The 370-nt window shown below is 41.6% G+C and overlaps 1 protein-coding gene across 1 annotated transcript in view; it reads right to left on the reverse strand.

The window, feature by feature from the left end:
* The window catches only part of LOC119586420 (peroxisomal acyl-coenzyme A oxidase 3-like), a gene marked incomplete at both ends in the record, with an annotated part of 36523 nt that overhangs the window by 21812 nt on the left and 14341 nt on the right, over positions 1-370 (reverse strand).

Consider the following 370-nt stretch of genomic DNA (forward strand, 5'->3'; position numbering starts at 1 on the left):
ATATTAAAACTCCAACCACTGCAACAAATGTTGAGATTGCATTTTAGCTTTACACACAAAACAAAAGTATAATCTTCAACATAAAAGGGGTATAAAATTGTAGCTTATGCTCTGATTCAGTCTCCCGCTGTGTGTAACTCATGCGGGGGTCCCCGGCAGCAGCCATTTGCTGCTACAGATACCACCCCAAAAGAAGGGTGTAGCACATTGAAGGGACTGTCACTAGTGAGTTAATGAACTGTTCTTAACCGTTTTGCTTCATATGGTTTAAAAGATGCACGTGCTTATGTACGGCCACTCGCCCACAAGCAGTAACTTTGAATGTGTTGTCCTGAGAGTCTCTAATCTAATACAGTTTCTTCCTCTTCCT

Source organism: Penaeus monodon, chromosome 21 (genome assembly GCF_015228065.2).
Source record: "Penaeus monodon isolate SGIC_2016 chromosome 21, NSTDA_Pmon_1, whole genome shotgun sequence".
In the NCBI taxonomy this organism is placed as follows: domain Eukaryota; kingdom Metazoa; phylum Arthropoda; class Malacostraca; order Decapoda; family Penaeidae; genus Penaeus; species Penaeus monodon.